This window comes from Rhinolophus ferrumequinum, chromosome 16, assembly GCF_004115265.2.
Source record: "Rhinolophus ferrumequinum isolate MPI-CBG mRhiFer1 chromosome 16, mRhiFer1_v1.p, whole genome shotgun sequence".
NCBI classification, from domain to species: Eukaryota; Metazoa; Chordata; class Mammalia; order Chiroptera; family Rhinolophidae; genus Rhinolophus; species Rhinolophus ferrumequinum.
The window spans coordinates 10,747,392-10,755,719 of NC_046299.1; positions in this window are offsets into that span (position 1 = coordinate 10,747,392).

Consider the following 8,328-nt stretch of genomic DNA (forward strand, 5'->3'; position numbering starts at 1 on the left):
CCTCCATAACTAGATTGAAGACAACGAGCTGCTGCAGAGCTGCCAGAGGGGCAGCCGGATGGCTCAGTTGGTTAGAGCGCGAGCTCTCAACAACAAGGTTGCCGGTTCAATTCCCACATGGGAGGGTGGGCTGTACCCCCTGCAACTAAGATTGAAAACGGCGACTGGAGTTGGAGCTGAGCTGCGCCCTCCACAACTAGATTGAAGGACACCTACTTGGAGCTGATGGGCCCTGGAGAAACACACTGTCACCCAATATTCCCCAATAAAATTAAAAGATAATAATAATTGTGGTTTAAAAGGTTAAAATTAATTGCAGAAATTACAATTATTTTTGCACCAACCCTAATTTATGTTTTAATATTCCCTGTTGCATTTTGTAAATGACAGTCATATACTGCTTACCTATATCTCATTTTAAAATCCTAACAGGTGAGTACAGACTTAACAGTATAGGAACGCTTCCTCTAAAAAAACCCACCATACGATCCCATGGTTTTGTCAGAAACATTAGAAGTGTTGTCTTGAACTGGTGGGTAGTGTAGAATTCTCAAAATAGGCCCCAAGACGGCATGTCCCTCAACTTCTGCTCATTTTTCTTTTCCCGAATCCACTTTCTTAGAGCATTTCATGACCCCTGCAGGCACGCTTCCCCACTCTGCTCATGCTGAGTGGCCTCCAGAGAGTCTCAGATCTGGGAGCCTCAGACCCGAAGTCCAGCCACAGAAGCCCTTCTTCAGCCTGTCCCTGTGCCAGCCACTGCCCACTCTGCCCTACTGTTCCATGTAGATGGGAGCGTTTTAACTTAGTGGAAGGCCTTGTGGCACAAGGAAATGTCGCAGGGGCTCATATGATAAGGGGGCTACATCTCATGAAGCCCCCACTCTTTGGGGGCCTGAGTTGTGACAAGTTCCAAAACATGGTACAGTGGAAGGTGGGGGGTGCAGGGGATTTCAGGGAGAGGAAGAGCCTGGTCGTCTTGGTTTCTCCCTGCTGGCACATCATTTGGCACCAGTTTTATTTTACCAGCTTTAATCCGAATTAGACATTTTACTCATTAAAGCAATAAAATGGGAACATTATTCTTAGAGTATCCATGTTGCCTGAAAAGTGTAGTCATTTGTCCTCTCCATCTGGTCACAGCAAAGTAAGGATTCGTTTTGGATCAGTAATAATTTAGGTTCCTGAAGCTTTAACATGTGCATTTACTACCACCAGAATGCCTGAATTAGATTAGTAATGTAAATGTCAGTTACTGTTAACTGAGATTAATACGTTTCAGGCCATCAGTATGGCATTAATGTAACTATGATTTATTAAGTACTTCAGGCTAAAACAACTTACTGAAGAACAGTAATTTGGAGCTTTACAGCACTGGTTCTGAGAAGCACAGTTGGTAGTGCATTCTTGTTTGGGAGCCCTCAGGATGTTTCTGATTTTCGGCAGAACATTCTATTTCTTTCACCAAAAGGACCGTTTGAATATATAATCTCAGGTTTGCTATAATTAGTTCTGATGACAGTTAAATACCTTGGCCAAAACTATAAATCAGTAGTTAAACAGGTTTCTGCAACTGGTCATAAATCTCAAACTCCATATTTTAAACACACTTTTTTTTTTTTTTTTTTTAGAGAGAGACAGCGAAGGGAGGGGCAGGCCAAGGACAGGAATAAAATGTTATCTGAACTTCGAGTATCAGCTTATTAGCACCTCACATTTAAAATCTATTGATTTCCCTGATACCTTTTGTCTAGAATGTTATCTTTAATAACTTAGCTTATTCTTCACTCTGATAAGACAAGATTGAATTCTTAAAATATGAAGGGTAATTTTCAAAATATCAAAATTTTCATTTGTTAGGTAAAGAGATCACTGTAAAAAATGGATGTCTTGCTAAACTATAAAAAATACTGCATTAGGTTGATATTTAAATAAGATTTCAATTGTGTATTCTTTATTTTTAAGAAATCAAGTTTAGGTAAACAAGGTGCTGTTATGTCAGACTCCATTTTAGAAAACTCAGTGAAACCTAGTAGTCAAAAATCAGAACCAACTGAAACATTTCAGGTTTTTCCATGTTGGCAGAAGTCGCTTTTATTTTTAGTATCTGGCAGAGCAATACATGCTTTTCATGTCAGTTTAATACTTTTTCAAGCCAACTGTTTATTCACTGGCTTAAAATTTACACTCAGCTAAAGTCTTAACTCTGACTTTCATGAAACAAATAGTAATATTTGGACAAAATATATACATGAAAATCTTTTTCCAAAACCAAATGTAGATTGGTATTTGTGGCATCAGTGCATTCTAACATGGTAACGGATGTGAAAGGACTTTGAAAAGTCTAGGGCATTATAAACACAGGGCAGGGTATTTCAAGGTTTTAATTTTGATTATGAACTACTCAGCGTCTTTCTAGGTTTTCACATTGAAATTCGTGAGAGACTTTCTGCTAGAAAGGAGACTGTTAGAGTGAATTTCAGTGAACTAGCAAAAGATTATTTTGTTCGCATATCAATTCTTGACCTCTATAGCTTACTGAGACAATCAGACCCCTTTTCCGTGTTTGACGTTGGGGTGCTCTGTAGATTTTGATAAAATGAGCACGGCTGCATTCTGGAGTTTTTATTATTTTATCCTCCCTCCACACTACTCACCTTAGAAGAAAAATAAACCCCACACATTCTCAGTGTTGTAGCTTAGTCACAGAGACTTCCTGGAAAGGGATTCGTGACCCCAGCAAGAACATGGCAGACAGCAGGGAACAGGTGGAGAACGCCATGCAGAAACGTAGGAAGGAGCCAAACCATTGCACTCGTGGGAAAAGGAAGCATGCGGCTTCTTCAGCAGTGTCTGCTCCTGTTCACTGGTGAGTGTTCTGGAGGTATGTGTTCACTTGGCTAGTATTTCTTCAGGTGCAGTGGTGCAGTCAGTAGGTTCTTGCCACACTGGCTTTTGTGATCTTCATCGCTGGGACGTGACTATAGGTCACGCTGGTGGGATTGTCCGCTAAATGCCACGCAGTGTGCTGTGTTGTTAGTGTGCTGTGCTTGTAAAATCTGGAATTTGTCGAGGACTAGTTCTCTTTTTATTAGTATTAGGGACCCCTTTTTAGATTTAAATAGAAAAGGCATAACATTTTAAAAGTGAGTCACATGCCTTTTATATCCAGACCTGGTTTCTGAAGGAAGCACAGAGTGGAAGAAATAAAAGGGGAAGGGAATGTGGTACCTGAGAGAAGCCTCGGCTCCTGGGGGCTCCATGCCAGGTTTCCTCCTGAGTCTACTCACTGGCATCATTCTGGAAGCCTCCACCCACGCCTCTGGGGCCCATGGGCTGCTTCTTGCTGAATTGCTGCAGGGGGCCTGCTATGTGACAGGTATGGAATGAGGTCATCTCTTCCCACCTCTAATTTCTGAAGGGTGTGTCTGTCCAGTTATTACTTGTTCATTGAACTTAGAGCTTTAGAAACTAGCAGCTACAGTACAGGCTGTAATTATTGATGTCTGTTTCGTATTCATCTGTAAGTCCTGGCATTTGATCAAGAAGTTAATATATCACTTCATCTTCAAGCTGAATGTGCCTCAGCTAATAACGTTTTATTGTTTGATCGGTAATATACAGTTAAGACTGCTCAGAATAAAAACTTTCATTTGTAATGCGGGTGATACTAGGATGAATCTCACAAGGAACAGTGGAACAATGAAGCCTTGGATTTTTAAAAATTTCTTTCTACATAGTATCTGAGAGACATTTACAAAACCTCTATGTGTCAGACACTAAGCAAATTCTTGCAGATGCAAAGATAAATAAGCACAGTCTGATGGGAAATAGATGTAAACCATGTTGGGACAACTTGGTTCTTAGATGGGCTGTTAGAAAACCAGTGATCTTTTCTTTGCTAAATACAAAGAAATCTACAGGTAATAAAGCAAGTAACCTAGACTTAAACTATTCGGTTACACGGGTGTATGTTCTCTCCAGGGTGTGGAGTTTCCTTGCTGGGCAGCTGGCTGCAGTCGCTAACCAGCTTAGTGACCCATCCACATGTGCTCACCTCACTCACAGTGAGGGGATTGACACTGGACGTTCACCTTCTTTCTTAGACTCGCTGCAGACACAAGGGTCATTGATGAGTAAGACTCAGGAATGAATGCAACTGTTGTACACAATATTGGTAATGTTAAGCGTTTAGTTTATCTCAGACTGTATGAACATGTCCTTTATGTTAGGATGGCTGTGTCACAATGCCTGCCCATGGTAGGGTAATGGTAACTACTGCAGGAAGTGTGTCCCCCTAGCTATAATGACCCAAACACAGTAGAAGTTTATTTCTTGCCGTGGGATGAAGGAGGATGTTCCTGTCAACGGGCTCTGCTCCATTCAGTCATTTGGAGACCCAGGCTGACAGCCACTCTCACTTTTCCCTAGTAACCCTGGATGTCACCATCTCAGTCACCTGGAAGGGAAAAGCGCGTGGACGAGCACTCATGGGAAGTTAGAGACTGGCCTGGAAGTGGAACGCATTACTTCTCACTTCGCACGACTAGAACTTCTTACTTCATACCTAACTGCAAGGGAGGCTGGGAGATGTAGACTGGCCATTTCCCAGGAAGAAGGGAAAATCAATTTTAATAAAAAGCTAGCAGTGTCTGCCACATTGCCTCGGTCACATCTGACCTTGACTTGAAGTGGTAACTAAGTATTCCTGAGGCCTGGTGTTGAATAGCACAAGTCGCTATTTGTGATGTGATGGAGGTCTTTTTCCTTGGATGTGTTGACAGAGCTGATCAAAATAGCCACTCATATTACCACGTAATGTGCCTAGTAGCGGTCCCAAGGATCTCTGATGTATGATACGTGCTGCAATGGAATTCCATGCTCAGTGAGGCTCAAATGAGAATGTAGTTGTCACCTGCAGAAAGTCCAGGCTCCCTGACAGAGGTGATGCTTGGTGTAAGATGAAGGGCAATCGGGACTTCACCTGGGAGAGCAGTGGAAGCGAGAGTGTCCCGGCAGAGGAGCCGCGAGCCACACTGGAGCACAGAGAGGGGTCAGCCGTGGGGGTCTGCGCATGGAGGTGGAGCAGCAGAACGATGACACGGGAGAGGGTGGCTGGAACCCACTTGCACGCAGCGTTATGAGACGTGCCAGCAGTTTGGACATGAGCGTTTAAGGAGTGAGGGGACAGTGGCATAAGCAAGCGAGAAATGTGCAGATTGGCACACGAAGAAAGGTGGGTCAAAAGGCAAAACCAGATGGGCTTGTTAGGTCATTTCAGTAGCCGGGGGGTGAACTGATGAGAACCTGAACCCAGGCGACGGGAATTGAGGGGGAGCCTGAACCCCGGAGGTGCTAGGTGGGGGTTTGACAAGGCCTGCTGACTGTTTGCACAAGGCGGGGTTGGGTGCCTATGGATGGTGATGTGGGATGACGAAGGTAGCAGAGGGCAGGTAACGTGGGTCATGTTTACTAAGCCATACCTTGTCGTGTCAAATCGGACGTTCAGTGATGCTGTTTAGCAGCGTGGGTCACGTTTAGACATCCTGTGTCAAAGTCCCTGAGGAATTAACTTGGGAACAGTGTACATAGAGACCTGGAGGCCAGAAGAGAGGGTTGGTGTAGAAGACAGGCTGAAGAAAGGGATTTTGAAAGTGGAATGTCAACAGCAACAAACGCCGCTGAGCCGTCAAGCAAGGTAACGGGGGAGACGGCTGAGAGCATCAAGGGGCCTGGTGAGCTTGGCCAAGGCCAAGATTCGAGTCACAGCAGAGCGGTCTTAGGTCAGGTTTCCTAGAAGCCATGTCTCGGATGTCTTGTGAAATGATTTATAAAGGAAAAACCTGTAAGGTTGGGAGTGAAGCTGACGAAGAAGGGAAAGCACCAAACAAGGAAAAGCCTTGGCTCTGGACCCTGCATGCGGCCCAGGAGCCAGCCTCTACGGCCTCATCTCGGGCAGTCAGTGGCTGTGAGCTGCCCCTGGGGCAAGGTGGCCTCCCTCTGTGGAGGGCCATTCGCCAGAAAGGGGGCAGCTGGGCGTGGTTACGCCGACCCAGTAAAGGGGAGATGGGGGGTGGTGTGAATGTGTGCTGGCACATGCACAGACAGTCCCGACCTTGGCTGTTGGGTGGCCCTCGATCTGTCTGGGGGAGGTTATGTGGACAAGCAGTGTGGGTGCTGGACTGGAAGTCAGAGGGTTTAAATAATCCACACCTCGCCTGGTGTCGTGGTTAAATGAAAAACAGATCTGACTGCTAGGGCTAGATGGAGGCCTGCTGGACTTGAAATCCTAAGTGTTGTGATCATCGATTCCAAGAATAAATGCAACCCTTTAATAACCCTCCCTGAGATAATAGGAAAACTAATGAGCTGTTTACAGATTTAAAAAACTCAGGACTGCGTACAACTGTGTATACAGCAGGGTTTGGACACTGGAAAAGGGTGAAAATTAAAACCACCTCCCACTGTAGGGTATATGCTTCAATATGTAGATAAATAAATCGTAATTTACACATAGATTCTTAAATATAGATAAACACAGAGAGGAGTAGCTCCCAAAATAAGTTCCATAGAACCTCAGCCCGTTAAGAAACACAGGCTTCTGTGGTCAAGTACATGTGGGAAACACTGCACGTTGTCACACCTGTGACACTGAGCACACACCATCAGCGCGTCGAGCGCTCCTAGAAGTCAGTGAAGCCCTGCTGGATGTTTATCACAAGGCTTCTCAAATTTCTTTAACAAGATCGTTTTAATTGTTTTAACTTACCATTTATTAGCAATTCACATAGCTCGTCACAGCATTCTGGGAAACACAAATCTAACTGTTCAATGACTATGGAATAATCCCGTTAGACTATCTACCACTTCTGCTCCCAGAACCTTGTCTGGGGGGGCCCTCTGTGCATTCCACCTTCTGGGTGCAAGCCGGCCCTCCCCTCTGCCTGTCTAGCTGAATTCTGTCCTTTATTTGAAGCTCATCTTAAATGCTCATACTCCCTAGTTGTCCTTGACATCTGCCCCCAGGGCATGGAAGTCACATCCTCTGAACCTTTAAATTATGTACATTTTTGAGTCCAACCCAGACCTACTGAATCTCGGAACATGTGGTCTAGAACTGTTTTGTTATAAAGCTCTCAGGTGATTCTCACGCAGCTAGCCTGGCACAGGATTGCAGGCCAACATTTTCCGTGGATGGATGATGGATGGATGGATGGATGGATGGAAGTCTTGTCTTGATGTCCTTATTCAGTATCCATGACTGATTGAGAACATAAGCCTTGGAACTACTATATTGTTCTACGGACAAAATTTTAAATACTTTGATAATTCAGTGTTGTCCATGCTCCTGCCTTAAAAAGATACCTTAATTCTACATACATCATAGAAAAGTTTACAGGTGGAAAATATTAAAAAATGTTTTCATGGCACTTACGTATAGTGCTCTTGGAAGCATCCCTCTAAGGAAACCAATACACAGTATACTTGTTTCACAGATAAGGAAACTGAGATCCTGGGAGGTGTAAGAAAGAGCTCTATGGCTATAAAAGGTCCAGGATTAGAACCCAGGCCAAGCCTCTGCTCTTCTCCCTATTCCTGCGGTTCTCAAATTGTGATCCATGCACGACCTGCAAGCAGAAGAATCACTTGCTAAAAATGTAAACTCCAGAGTCCTCTGGAGCGAGGCCTGGGACTCCAGTTCAGGAAGCCCCTCTGATCGATGCCTACTAATGTTAAGAATCACTGTCTTGGAGTAACATTTCCTCCCTACATGAGGATGCAGAAATGGGAAAGAGAAAAACAAGCCAGCCCAACTTGTACGCCTTACAACAAGCCATAGGGAGGGAGCTTGTACCATGGAGTATAAATACTGAGTCCAATTCCATCAATAGAAATGTTCATATCCCCAAACAGGCTGGCTCTACTCAGTTAACCACTTTCATTTAAAAAAAAAAACAAAGAAAAGAAAGGTTCCGTGTCAACTCAATTGGAATCCTCGGTTGGTACTTGCTTCCTTGCCAGCAGTGCTCAAAAAGAAAAAAGAGAAAGAAAAATCCAGTCCATGTGCATAAAAGTTACATTCCCCATGGCAGAGGGCTTAATTAAAGTCTTCAGATGTTTCCCTGCACCTTGGAAGGCATTTTTATGAAATTCATACAGTACCAGAAGTGGCTCCAGCTCCAACAATTCTTGAGGTCAAAAGCTTTGTAACTAGCGTAGCTCCATCGGGAGCAAGCTGCTTTCTTCAGGTCCAGTGTCCTGGTTCCTTTACCTCCAGCCTTGTGACGCTAAGGACTGCCCAAGGATGGCAGTGGAGTGTTCTCCAAG